A 14,787-nucleotide genomic window follows, 5' to 3' on the forward strand; every position below is an offset into this window, starting at 1 on the left:
CCTGGTGTTCCAATATCCGTGGGTTACCCGGGCGAGGTGAGTGAGCTCTAGCGACGAGCTGATAAGGCAGGGTTCCTGCGGTTCGTCTGGTCTGTGCCGCGTAATACACCGTCCGATCCTCAGACAGCGGAGCACAGTGTAGAGTAGGGTGGTGGCGCCTGAGGGCCACTCTTTTAAAAAATCGTGATAATTACTATTGAGCTTGTAACGGGACATCCTCGCCTAGCATTACTTTTTCTCAACAGTATTAGTAGATACCAGTAATGTTTTTCGAATTTTGAACAGGTCAGTACTATCAATATTATCTCAGCTGTTTTTCCGAAAAAATTCATACAATTTTATACACAATATGTTATAGCTCAAGCTAAAATGTATAAAAAGGAATTACCTTATTTTCGTTGTTACAAATCACATGTACTAGCTCTGAATGTTCGGTTGAAACTGTTTTTTATAGAAACATTTGATATTACGAAATGTTTGGTACACTTAAAATTTCCTTTATCTACCGCGCAATCTAGTACTGTTTATTATATTTATTTCTGGATTAATTTATGAAATATTAATGGATCTAACAAAATTCATTTGTCAAGAAAAGTTGTAAACCCTTTGGAATATTATTATTACCGGAGAGTGAAATAGTTGTAAGCATGCCTCTGATGTGATCGGAAATATTTTTGTATTTTGGACGCACAATGTAATTTCGGCTTTGTTAATGCGAAAGTTCAAAAAGACAGTGTGGTATGGTAAAATCTGACAGACTAAATTAACGTAAAAACAAAAATTCTGCAACGACGTTCTTCAAAATTACTTGGATCAATTGAACCCTGAGAAGCTAAAATGTGAAAATTTCAGCTAGAGGAATCGGACCCCTAGACGTGAAGAACTGGAGCCAGCTGTGCAAGAAAAGATAAGTAAAAAGTTTATTGTAAATCTTACTCCTCTCGAATCTTCAGGAAAGACTTTACCATAGTGCTCAGTAGCAACAACAATGAAGGAGGGGTAGATTAGAGGCTAGCCCTTAGATTCGTTTCATCCTACGTAAAAATGATCTGCGTGAAATTTAGGCTGACTAGGGTAATGGTAATTGGTGCCTCTGGACCATCGAAATCGGAAGCATCATGAAAACAACCTTCAGCTTCGTAAAGCATTAGTTGTTCATTTTTCACTTCATTTTCCTTAACTAATTGCGTTCTCGTTTCTCGGATCACATTGGTCACGTGACGTGATCGATGAATGGCGCCAAGACAGATAGAAACAGTATGGAGCGAACCACACAGCGCATTTTTACGACTCATCCCAGACGGGCGTTGCAGTCTCTCACTTTTGCGAAAAGGTATCAGTCATAGATAATTCTCTATTTTCGTCTTCAGTTCGTTTACAGGAGATAATTTACTTACTTGGGTATTACTTGCGAGGAAGAAGTGGAAGTGAAATGCTATTAGCCAGACAAATATTGACAGCTTTTGGATGTGTCAATTATCTGTGCATCAAAGCGCCACACTAGTTGTATGGGAAGAGATTATCGTGACGAAATTGTTAAAAGCATTAAAGTAGGATTCTATCAAACTTCGAAAATTACCAATAATGCGACTGAAAGGTATGTTTTTAATAAAGTTATATTTTTTCCCAAATATGGTTTGAGTGAGCAGTTTCTTAAGACAGATCTTTCACGGTGGCACTAAAAACAAAATTTTGTCAACTCCAGTTATTAAACTGAAAGTTGAAAATGATCCAGCTGAGAAAGGCTTCAAGCACGAGGAGAACTACAGTAAATAATTTTCCAAAATCAATATGCGGAAGCAGCGTGTGCCTCAGGTTGTATCCGAGATCTGTCATCCGTTTCCAGGGCATAAAAAGATGGTTTACCAAAGAATAAGTATTCTTAAAAGTAAACGTGATTTTCTCGTCACGTTTGCCTTACGAGCATATCTAGTAGACGTGTAAATTATATTATTGAAGTTAATGCAGTATCAAGAATTACGTTCGATGTAATGAAGTTATTGGTTAATTAGATAGTCTGAGCAACAGTTTTTGAGCTAAAAATAATGTTATGCGATTTTTAGTATTTCTCCAAATGTAGGGCCACGCCTTGTCCTTTTCCTATGAGGCCTTAATCACGCACAACTCATTTTTTTGCCCAATGGAACCAAAGTAAAGGGTAGCACAAATAAAATATCAAACGTCAGAAATAAGAGCGACCCTAGTGTAGAACTTCGGGATTAAAGAAATGGGAAATGTAGGAATTGCGACATGCATGCAACGGCTCTTAAGACGCTCTTCTTACGTGTAACATACAGGACGCCTGTTAAGTTTCAAAACAAGGTTTCTGCTAAGTCAAAGGTACTCAAAAGGGGCGAGTGTTTTACAGTACAAGCTAACGACCAAGTATTAGGTGGCAACTTGTGTCTTTCTCCGGACCCTTATAACCACCGTTTTTAAGGGACGGCGTTTGTATTTAATGATGGAAGATGAATGAGTTCTCAGGACATAAAGGCATTGCATAATGACCCTGTGACACCTCTGTCCAACCCGGGGTTTAAAATTAAGACAAAAAACTGTTCACACGCCTGCAGAGCGGCCTGCTTCACGTTACAGGTCCCTGGCGTCACCTGGGAGTAAAAAAAATGGTCTGATGATGGTCTGATAAACGACCGAAGTCCGCCCCGGTAGCTGAGTGGTCAGCGTGACAGACTGTCAATCCGGGGCCCGGGTTCGATTCCCGACTGGGTCGGAAACTTTCTCCGCTCAGGGACTGGGTGTTGTGTTGTCCTAATCATCATCATTTCATCCCCATCGACGCGCAGGTCGCCGAAGTGGCGTCAAATCGAAAGACCTGCACCAGGCGAACGGTCTACCCGCCGGGAGGCCCTAGCCACACGACATTTCCATTTCCAACGACCGAAATCCGTCACCAAACTAAATACACTGACGGAAAATATCGCAACGCCAAAAAACAATTAGTGTAGAGTAACGAAATTTCGGGAATACATACGTCTAGCTTATTTAAGTGATTAACATGGCAAGCTCATAGGTTAATATAAGCGCGAGATAAGCCATTGCAAACGTGAACCCAACAGAATGTTGAATGCAAGCATGCAGACGAGCATGCATTGTGTAGTACGAATGCCGGATGTCACCTTGTGGGATAGAGTTCCCTGCCCGAAGCACTTGGTCGGTCAATACAAGAACGGTTAATGCGGTTCATGAATGACGCTGATGTTGTCGAGTTGTCATCCGATAATAGCACATATGTGCTTGATTGGAGACAGATCTGATGACTGAACAGGTCAAGACAACATGTCGACACTCTGTAGTGCATGTTTGGTTACAACAGCGGTATGTGAGTGAGCGTAATCCAGTTAGGAAACACCCTCTGGAATGCTGTTCATGAACGACAGCACAACACGTCGAATCACCTGATCGACGTACAAATTTGCAGCCCGGGTGCGTAGGATGATTGTGAGAGTGCTCTTGCAGTCACACGAAATCGCACTCCAGATCATAAGTCCAGGTTTAGGTCCAGTGAGCTCTCGCTTAGCACCACTGAAGTCGCAAACGGCGGTGGTTTGTGCTCAGTGGAATGCACGCTACAGGGCGTCTGACTTGGAGCTGTCCGTGAAGTAACTGATTTGTAACAGTTTGTTGTGTCACTGCGCTGACAACTGCTGCTCAAATTGCTGCTGCAGACGCAATACGATGAGCCAGAGCCACACGCCGAACACGGTGGTCTTCCCTCTCGGTAGTGCCATGTGACTATCTGGAGTTCGGTGTACCGCACGCTTTCTGCAGTATCGCAGAAGGAACATCCAGCTTCTCGTAGCCCTATTACACGACGTCGTTCAAACACAATGAAGTGTTGAAAAGGCGTCTTTGTGGCCTTAAAGTTGTGCTTGTCTAACATCAACTCACCATGACCAATCCCAAAAGTAACTAACACTCGCGACCGTTACAGCACGTATTTAGAGCAAAACTGATTTACATCCTCATAGTGGCGTTACTAGAGCCTCTATAATGCGACTGGCGTGGAATCTGAATAGATATCATTTTTCAAACGAAGAAACACGCGAACCAACTTTCATTTATGTTGCACAATTCTTGGTGTTATCATTTTTTTCCGTCAGTGTCTATAGACCTACATGCGATCAAGACTGCTTTACTGAAATAATTTTAATGTAATTTTATCGGTCGCTGTTTTTTATGGACAATGTTCAAAAAAATTCTAAATAAAGTAATGTTTATTAATGTCAACGATATTACCCCGGCAGTGGAACGATATGCACAGATAACTTTTTACTGTTTATGGTTCATCTGCCTCATACAGGTTTCCGTGGGCTCTACCCTGAAAATACTGTTAATCGAAAACATTTGTAAATCTAAATAATTATGATGTAGGGCTAGTTTCAAATTATGATACATACATACATATATACATACACACATGTGATAATTTAGGTTGGATTGTAGTAGGGAAAGCGACTGGTCGACATCGTTTTATTGAGAGAATTTTAGGTAAGTGTGGTTCATCTGTGAAAGAGACTGTATATAGGACGCTGGTGAGACCTACTCTTGAGTACTGCTAGAGTGTTTGGGATGCGCACGAGGTCTGAATAAAGGGAGACGTCGAAGCAATTCAGAGGCGGGCTGCTATATTTGTTACCGGTAGGTTCGATCAGCGTTCAACTATAACAGAGATGCTTCTAAAACTCAAGTTGAGAAAATTTAGAAGACCCGCATTTGAGGCTGACTGTAGAATGATTCTACTCCCGACAAGGTACATTTCCTGTAAGAACCATGAAGGTTAGATTACGGAGATTAGCACTCGTACGGAGGCATATGGATAGTCGTTTTTCCCTCGCTCTATTTGCGAGTGGAACAGGAAAGGAAATGACTAGTAGTGGTACATGGTACCCTCCACCAGGCGCAATATGGGGGCTTGCGGAGTATGTATGTAGATGTAGATGTTAGGTTTAATGTAATTGCGCATAGTGCAGAGTGTGGTGAATGGAGTGACTTTTTGGGCTTAACTGACTCACTAAAATTAAATTACCCCTACTCTCTTCGAAAGAACTGACGAATTAGAATAATTAGTCAGTGCTTCAGTTCCAGAAACTTTCAGAATATGGAGCCGGAATCGCTCCCATCGTTGAGTACCTTCAAAATTTAAGTAAGTTGAGTTGCTCATTATACGCCAAAAACCACATCCCTCCCAAAACTCAAGTCCTTGTTCAAGTACTTCTCACGACAAAAATACCTAACAGCGCTGCTAAATTGCCGCCTCAGCGGACAAAGGTACCTCGCACGAACACATCTCGTGTAGTACTGTCCCCCCCCCCCCCCCCCCCAAAACATGAAAAGTCCAAATCTTACGAACAACGTACGCTATTTACAAAATAATTGTACCATGGCATACAGGCTTAATTTCTGTACAAATTGATACAAAACATTGTATGTATAAATTACATATTGAATGAGTTACTCAGATTTGCAGCTTTTGAACAAAGTACGAGTCTGAGAACAGTGAAAATACGTCTTAGTTTTATGTTAACTCGACAAGTAAGGTATGCTCCCTATGCGAAATACCACCTTCTTGACAAATATTCCTTTATGAAATATCATGACTACTGTGAACATTTTAGCACTTCATTTATTTCATATTTAAAGACCTGTTATGTCAGACCATACATTTTTCAGTTTTCCTCATGTAATAACATTTTTTTTCATTTAAGAAAAGTCAGAGAAATAATAATAAGTTACAAGGAAAATTAAAATAAATAGAAACTGCAAATTAGTTAAGGGAAATGGAGGTTTTTAAGTAAAAATGTAGGTGATTTAGAACAGATTAAAAGAAAGATAGTAATGGATAATGTGAACAATGCGAAATGCCACTAGGCTGGTTTTGCAGTCTGTCTGACTGAGCCGCCATTTTATTAAGTTTCGGCAGCTCGGATGGTTCACAACGGCCGAGTTTTTCCTTCGACCGTCCAATGACAATCTGTTTCCATGTACCTCTCGGCCTGCTGCTCGCCGTCTGAAGCGTGCCCACCCACCGCTTGTAAATAAACAAACCTCCACATGAGCGCAAACTGTCCCTCTGCTGCCACACTGCTCATACATATTGATGCACCGTCTGATGAGGATTTAACATCGCTGTGTCACAGCCTCCTGTAGTTTTAATTCCTTCCGTGTGTTATGTTGACCTAAATTTGGACTTACAGATCAAATTAGAGACACTGATGCCTATCGATTCAGCAGGAAAATGCACTACTGGAAAACGGAAAAAGAACACCAAGAATTCGTTGACTCACCACAAAGGAATTTTGTTGACACATACTTGAGGACATTGAAACTACACCTTTAATTATTTTTGTTAAACACTGACCTACAGAATTTTCCCTGACAAAGACAACTTAGACTTAACATATTCATTTATTATTTATAATATACACACCCAACGCAATCTGACTGCTATACATTGACAACATGGCTTCCAATAATTAACACAAAAGAATGGCCCTGAATTACAAGAAATCCTAACAATAATACACATCCAAAAAATATTAAATTAAAGAAAAATGAAACTACCTACAACTCTGTTAATTGCCTAAACTCATTTAAATCACGAATCCCAACAGTGCAAACCCCATTCTTTTTCATAAGTCACCTCACAGAAAATCTTCATAACACGAACTTCAACAATTTCAGCAAGTAGTAACTACAGCCAGATAAATAAAAAGGTTCTAAGTATTATAGACTCTAACTACTAGGAGGCAAATGGTTAGCGAAAGAAAGATTTTGTTGAAGAGCAAACAGTGTATTTAGAAAATTGTACCTTATTCATGTGACATCCAGTTCCAAAAATTATATAGTTGTGAATAATTCATCTGACAAAACATTATCAATCAAACATCCATCCTCATACATTTCCTTGCGTATTTTCTCATGAACACACCATTTCATCTACCTTTACAATGCATGTCCTAACAGCACAGTGTCTCCACTAAGGAAAAAACATGTCCATCCACCTTTCTATCCACTCGCTAACTGCTAGTCAGTCCAAACACGTGTCTCCTACCAAAGGGCACAGAGCGCTGTCAGCTATATTAACACAGTTTATAGCGCTGCCAACATACAAAAAGGCTACTACGTAGCCCTCTGCTCCGCTCAAAAAAGTTTAAAGAGTGTTTTGGGCAGTGGGCAAACCTAAGTTGTTAATATTTTCATATTAACAATATCAAATAGAACAGATGCACACAAAGGTTAATTAACATGCTGTTGGTCAATAAAGTAAAAATTCTTCTCACAATCCCTAAAGACAGTCTTAATAATTCATCAGGAGAGAAGTCTACGCCAGTTTTACGCACAAAGACTGCGGAGTATATGAGAATGGACAAGTAAGCAGTGCACAACCATGCAGTATTGATGAAGTAGTCTTGTACTTCCCAAGGAAACACAGAGCTGACTCTTGACATGAAGTTTTGAAATGGTATCGTAATATTGGTAATGGGCCACCACAGAGCAGACCCAATGTAGTATCAATCGAACTCTTGAAGAATATTGGTAGTATTGATGGTTCATCACAGATCAGACCCACTATAGTCTTAGTGGAGATTATGACAGTAGTGGGTCACCGAAGGTACAGATCCACTGTAGTCCTTGTAGAGATGACCAACAGCCATCCGTTGTGAGTGTGCAGGTACATAGTCACAACTGAAGAGTCTTGAGGATAATATAGGAAGTCCATGAGGCACCGTTGTGTAGTCAGTTTTGATGCATATTACAATTCCCTGAGCCATCACTTGTGCACTCACAAATTTTTTTGCGGTATCCTTACAACCAGCAGTGCTGTTAACCACTCCCTTGCTGAATTATCAACAAATGTGCAAGCACTAACAGAGTCATATAATATCTGAGATTTGATACATATAATATGACTGACAGACAAATGTGTGCATTAAAAAGAATCCCTACTATTTACCTTACTATTTACCTAACTTGGAGAAGTGGTGTCTATACCATTACAATTTTAAGAATACAATTACAAATGTAAAGGAAACGTCATTATAGTAAAGAACATGGTAATACAAAGAACATTTGTAGTAATATAGGCCTTACAAAAAGGATAGAAATAAGCATATTCATGAGTATTTCAGGAATTATGACATAAGTAAATAAACGAAAATTGAGAATATCAGTAGAAACATTAACTTGACACATGAGTATTAAAAGAAAACATAACAGAATAAACAAGGTCTGAACACCTTCCTAATGCAAGGAAAATGGTACAAAAACAGAGATTACGTTTGAGGATAACAGTATCCCCCATCATAGTGAATGCAGCCTAGTATCAGAAGAAAAAAAATTTCTACCAAATTTATCTTATCAGGTAAACACAAAGAGATTGGAAGAATACAGAGACACAAGGGTACGCACAAACATACCAGAATAACGCAAAAGGAAAGGACAGGATCTGTTTTCAAGTGTAAATGTGTCAAAGAGTAAGTGTAACATTTGATACTGCAGTATCTGTGGTGTGCATGTTATGCCTCTGTTTCATTTTTCTCTTTTAAACAATGTCCTTTACTTTCAACCAAAACTACTTCGTTTCCAACCAAAAGTTCATTTAATTCTCGCAGACCTCTCTTACTTCAACATTTGTTTCCACAAAATTCTTACCTAAGCATGCTATCTGTATCCATACTTTCAACCAGCGCCTATACTTCCATATTTTTCTTAGCTTATCGTTCGTTTACGAGAAAATCGTACCTAAATCTGTTGTCACTATACCCTGCTTATATCTGTTCATTTCCTCTTTCAAAAAAAAAAAATGTTCCTCATTATACAGTACTCCTTGGACAGACCTTTTCCTTATAGCTTCTCAATGCATTTCTTCCCAACTCATCACACCTCATTCCCTTATATAGCATACCCCCTCTTAAGATAACTTAAATCTATTGAGCTCAGATAAACTAGAGAATGAGGCAATGCAGCAGCACAAGAAAATTAACACTAACAACAATGACAAAAATGCAAATTGACAAAGCTAGCAGCAGCACATCTAAATTAGCAAAGGAAATGCAACATTACAACTGGTATAAGGCAATATGCAGTAAACAAGAAAAATAAATCAGTTGTATAACTGGCCTAGCACAGTAATACAGAGTAAAATTCAGTATGACATTGGCTGCCAAATAGCAGTGGCAAATCCAATAACTTATACCGAAACATGACAAAACACAAGCAAAAAAAATTACAGTAAAGACAGCAATGCAGATAAGGGAAATATATGTGTAAGCTTACAATAGCATGTGTGAATCTATGATCATCAAAATTATGCAATGTGCCAGCACAAGGAACAAGAACTATACTATCCCCCATGTGAAATGCAATGATTCTACATCACATCTTAACACCAAAGTGGTGCACCACAACAACTTATTCTACAAAAAAAAAAAATTACCAAGTTCTTGAAACTAAACTTATTTATGCAGTTCCTGTTACTAGTCCCTTCTCCTTCTTATTGATCTTTTCTTTTCAAGTGCTCTTTTTTAAGAATGTGGATCATAAAATTATTATTCAATGGATCTGTTGAGAGAAACTGTTCACATTAGCATACACATTAAATTTTATTTTATGAAACCAATGCTGCAGCGCAGATTGGAACCAGATATCAAATAAAATAAGCAAATATGTACAAAGCAAAACATAAAAACATCATTCACTAGCCATGTGGCATTTCATAAATCAGTAGAAATCCTCTCAACTCTCGTAGAGAGACACTTGTCATAATCACGTGTGTAAATGTAGGAATATTTCTCATCGGTTCATAAGCATTTCAGTAAGTAGCACAAAGTTCAAGCACCAAAGTGTAATCGTATGTTTACAAGTAGTAGTGTGTGTTATGTTTGTTGTTTGTTCTGCAAATAAATGTTAATAGCGGCGTTTTGTCCTCTCTTTTCTACAGCTATGCGAGCGCTTGCAGGAGTGCGGCAAGCATCAAAGCGGCTGAAACAGCACCAGAAAAGTTAAAGACAACACAACAATTAGTATATTTCAAGGCGGCTAGCGTGCTGCTCAGCACGGCAGAACATTACGTCAAGGTCACATATACTCTTTACCGAAATATTTACAACAGCAGTTTCATCTACAGTGACAGTTTTAACAAATAAAAAAATTTCACAGGTTAAAATGTTACAGGAGAAGTGTGTAGAAACGAAATCTCATTAATAACAGTGTCCAAAAATTTCCGCCGGCATTCTGGTGCTCACATTCACATGTATGCTCACTTTTCGTAACTCTTAAATTCTTGGTTTCCAACATTCTTTTTCACAAACTAGAGTCCCTAACCCCTACTCATTATTCATTGCCTCATTACATATATACATATTCGTCGATACTTCTTCAATATTTCATTATAATAAACATGTAGCATAATCATATTCCTCATATAGCATCAGCTTATTGATCATAACCATACCTCAACATCATAATACACATCATCGTCGTAATAATATGATCGTAACACATCAATCAAGTCTCAAAATCGTCGTAGCTTCCTTCAATAGTCTCAAAACTTGTTAAAAAAATGCTCTCTGCTCTTTTCAGTAGTGTCATCTTCCTCAAACGTACTTTAAAAAATCATGACCCCATACAGTATACATGACTCAAAGCTCTCACAGTATCGCAATGGTTCTGAAAACATGTGAATAGTTAACAAAATTCAGACAAAGTACAATTTCATAAATGCAGTGTAATCCAACTGTTAATTACCTAAACATGTGTCACTGACGTAGTAAAAATGTTCATTTCCCTCTGTTAAATGACCAGATAGCTGTGTGATTCGGTGTTAGAGAAATATGGTACCGATGTGTAAAACTGTATAAGAAAATACCATGTTTAGCTAGGGCTCCTTGCGCTTTCCACGTGCATGGTACAGAAAGTAGGCGTACCCCTTTAAGGGATAATGTGGTTGTACCTCAGATCTTACAGATTAAAACTGCGGAATGAAATGTATCACCAGAAACCTTCTCTGTATCATTTTAGTTCAAAAATATTTATAATAATGTTTCAATTACAAAAAGTAATCACTCAAATGTGTGTCATGTAGCGCTAAACTGTACTTCTTGCTCTAAGAAAATTTCTGTCATCGCTTAACGGTAAAAATGTGCCGTCGTAGTTACCGTCGTTCTTAAGCAAGTTCTCCAGGCATCAATGTACTTACCTTGTCATATATAAAAGTAAAGTGCTATGCGTATAAATGTCGTACTTATTACGTTCATTGGCGTGACGTTGAAAGTACTCTACTATAACGTATGGCTGTGTTACGAAAATGACTATCTCATTGTAGCCATGCCACAAAAGTCACTACCAAAACGTGCTTTACTTTCCAGAATAACGTAGAAAAACTGTGCAGACATAAAACAGATACAGCATAAAAGCAATAATGAAAATTGTGCCACTCATTAGAAGTGTCGTAATATAATCGTGTAGCTGTCAAACGGACCAAATACTGTCATCTGTGAAATCTCAGAAAGTACTTTAATTAAAAATGTCTTTTCAAGTAAACTAAAATGTTGCAGTAAAACCTCATTAGCTGTGTGTGTTCCAAGAATGTCAGCATTATAGTCATGATGTAATCGTGCAACTGACAAGCTAAAATGTACTCACAATAAGACTGTGTCGTCTGTACCTATAAAAGTATACTTGTAAAATTAGTCTTAATATGTTCCATAGGTTCTTGGCTGGATAGTTTACTTCATAACATCTCTGCATGTTAACAGCTTCTAAATGTCACAAAGCGTGATGATAACTGGAAGTGAAAAATTTTATAGCAAAGACTGAGCCAGAAAGCAAATTACTTCTCAATAAACGGTTACTTTTCCTAGTACGCAGAGTTTCAACTTCAACACAATTATCATGCCTTACACGACGGATCCTGTAAGGTCCATTGTAAATCAGAAAGAATTTGTGACTCAAATGTTTCTTCTTAGATGACAAAGAATGGGCTTTAATGAGAACTTTTTGACCAATGTGTGGTTCCTTTACACCTGTCTTACTGTGTAGTTTTCTCTTTTTGTCTGCAGAAGAATTTATTTTTTTAATAGCCAAATCAATTCTGTCTTTATGTCGAAGTTTACGTGTACTCGGAAAAGGTACAAGCTCTCTAATTCTGTTCAGTGGTTTCTCATGCTTCAGCACAAGAATAGATGGTAAAGCAGTGGAGTCATGAGGCATTTCATTCCCTACATTCTGAAATAAGTGTAAGTATCTGTCCCAATACTGAGGCTTCCTGTGACAATAAAGTCTGCAAAGCTTATTAATTTCATTCATAATGCGTTCAGACGGGTTACAATGTGGAGAGTACAATGAAATAAAATCATGCTTGATTTTACGATTCCGATGCATGCATAACCAAATAGCTGATCTGAATCGTGGTCCTTTATCTGAAATGACCTTGTCAATATGTTCAACTTCAGGTAAGAAATTTTTAACAAAGGCGTTGGATACAGAAGTCCACTGGCTTTACGTATCGGTGTGAAATAAATTTTGAAGTAAGGTCAACAGCGAGAAAACGGACAAAAATCCATACTTTTTTAACAAGGGGTCCCAGAAGATCAACTGCAGCTAATTCTTTTAATCTAGTAGGAATAATTGGAAATAATGGAGTACGAGGTCAGATGGTAGAGGGTTTAGCTTTTTGACGAAGTTTGCAAATAGACAGCACTCTCTTTTCCGTATTGTTAAAATAACAATTCGTCAGAAGTATATGAAAACAATTTTGTGGACGAAAATGTGCGTAGCTGAAATAAATGTACCAGATGAGCTTATTAACAAAACCATCAGGAATACAAAGTACCCATAGCTTGTTATCAACAGTGCAACGTTTGAAGAGTATGTTATATCTAACCTGATAATAATGACGATTCTGCATGTGTGACTTTCCATGCCATTTACTTTTAATATCTTTCCAAATCGGATCCTTGTCTTGCTCATGAGCAATGTCCTTTAAAGATGCAGTGACAGAAGTTTACAAAAACTACTTTCGAATGTAAAGAATACTGAAATTTTTCTCAAGGTTAGTTTCTGTGTTGCTCGTCTCAAGGCCGACCAGTGCAAGTCACACTGCGTCCACAACAATGTTTTCTGTGCCAGGAATGTAGACTACTGTGATGTGGAATTCTTGCATAAATAATGGCCGACGTTTCAACCTGCCGTAATTTAATTTTGAAGACATAAGAAAATGTAATACTCGATGATCACTATAAATTTTTACATGTTTGCCAGAATGAAAGAAACGAAATTTGTCAAATGTCCACAATGATAGTTAAAGCTTCCAGTTCAGTAACGGAATAATTTTTGTCGGGTTTTGTTAGTACAGCTAGTAAAAGCGATGGTTTTCGAACAGTAATGTTATTTTATATAACTTCTTGAAATAAATGGGCACCAACACCAACTTTAGAAGAATCTGTGCTAAGACAGAAATCCTGTGACAGATCTGGGTGAACTAAGATTGGCGCCTTAAGTTGCGCTTCTCCCAAAGAATCAAATTCCAACGGTGCCTGTTTGTCCCAGTTCCAAACAGTGTTTTTGCCAGTGAGAGAACAAAGTTTTGAAAATTACTAGAATTTGCGTATTCAGAAAACGATGGTACAAATTCACGAGACCTAGAAAACTGTGAACTTGTCTTTTCGTGGATGGGACAGGAATATCTCTAATTACTTCCAACTTTTCATGATCCAGCCGAAAGCCATCAGAAAAAATAATGTGACCCAAAAACTTCATCTTTTTCGTAAGATTCAGATTTTTCCAAGTTAACTGTAATTCCAACTTCAGAAAAAAACGTAACAAACTGTCGAGGACACGATTATGTTGTTCCCAAGAGGCTTCTGCTGCTAAAATATCATCCACATACTAGGTGATGTGTCGTTTTAAAAACTCAGGTAATATAGAATTTAGTCCACGAATGAATGCTGCTGAAGAAATGTTCAAACCAAAAGCAAGTTTCCGAAATAAATAACAAACGCCGAAACAAAGAAAAGCCTCATATTTTCTATGTTCTGGATTAAGTTCAATTTGCCAAAAGCTGAATCTGAGATCAATAGATGGTTCAAATGGCTCTAAACACTATGGGACTTAACATCTGAGGTCATCAGTCCCCTAGAACTTAGAACTACTTAAACCTAACTAACCTAAGGACATAACTCACATACATGCCTGAGGCAGGATTCAAACCTGCGACCATAGCGATATTTATTTGTCTGAAATCTAAGGCAAGCCTGATCAGTAAGTTTTTCTTCTCAACAACATGTAATGGATTATTGTATGAGCTTAATGCTTGTTCAATAATGCCCTTGTCGAGCATAGATTCGGAATTCCGTATGATCTGATGCAAAATTTTGTATGCTCATGAACATGAAATTTTTACTAAAATCCTTTAATTGTTACTGTTTTGTGAATAAAAACTGTTAAATTTGTCACTGCCTATCAGTGTCATTATAGTTCTCAATTGTCTGAATTTTTCCTGAGTTAAAACGTTAGTATCTAATATGTCATCAATATGATCCCTGTTAGTACTTGAAAAGTGATCATTAGTGTCAAATTCCGTCGAAAGTTCCAAACTGTGATCTGACAAAACGTAAAACCGATTGATTTCCTCGCCATGGTTTGATAGCCAATCTTCAAATTTCAAATCTATTGACTTACCCTCTTTCTCTAAACTTATTTCAGCATTGGGAAAGTTTAAAATTGTTTTATAATCATTCAAAAAATCTACACCCAATATAATGTCTG

This window comes from Schistocerca serialis, chromosome 2 (assembly GCF_023864345.2).
Source record: "Schistocerca serialis cubense isolate TAMUIC-IGC-003099 chromosome 2, iqSchSeri2.2, whole genome shotgun sequence".
Taxonomy (NCBI): domain Eukaryota; kingdom Metazoa; phylum Arthropoda; class Insecta; order Orthoptera; family Acrididae; genus Schistocerca; species Schistocerca serialis.